The 636-nt window shown below is 35.4% G+C and overlaps 1 protein-coding gene across 1 annotated transcript in view; it reads left to right on the forward strand.

The window, feature by feature from the left end:
- The window catches only part of LOC119588185, a 20,180-nt gene that overhangs the window by 18,951 nt on the left and 593 nt on the right, over positions 1 to 636 (forward strand). The window lies entirely within an intron of this gene.

Genomic DNA, 636 nt, shown 5'->3' on the forward strand with positions numbered 1-636 from the left:
ATTATTAGTAGTAGTTAGCGATTGCTACGAAGCTACATCCCACCGTTAGACTCGCAGCTGTCGTTCCCATTGGTACTATAGCATATACCTTTTCTTGTCTACAAAACAGTAATACACTTTCGGTTTTTCCTATTTAATAACTGTTGTTTTTTTTTTTTTATACTTTTGTGTTTTTGATTTATTTCATCAATTATTCCGAGAATTTCTATCACCTTTCTGCTTGTATAGCGTACTAATTCCTCACTTCAATGAGTATATCAGGCGTGGCCCCAAAACTTGTCCATCAATAACAGTGATGCCCATTCTATTCCACTTTTTCTTCTTTTCTTTTCCCCGTTAGGTTTTTTCTTCACTTCCTCTTTAGTCATTGTTTCTGCTGTATTTACCTCTTACCTAATGTCTCGGGTTCAATTTCTATGTTTGACAACAAAGCATTCTTGTCCATCTTAATTTCTTCTCATTACAAAGATACTATTGTTTTGTACCCTTTCAGATCTCAAGTTTGTTATTGTGTTTATCCTATTAATTGATTCTCTGATTCACCTCAAAACCTCTGGCCTTCGTTTTCTGTAGAAATGTCTTCTCCGTTGCCTCGGGTCTTGTCTTGCATACCACTCCAACTAAACATATTTTTTG

The sequence above is a fragment of the Penaeus monodon genome, chromosome 23, assembly GCF_015228065.2.
Source record: "Penaeus monodon isolate SGIC_2016 chromosome 23, NSTDA_Pmon_1, whole genome shotgun sequence".
NCBI lineage: Eukaryota > Metazoa > Arthropoda > Malacostraca > Decapoda > Penaeidae > Penaeus > Penaeus monodon.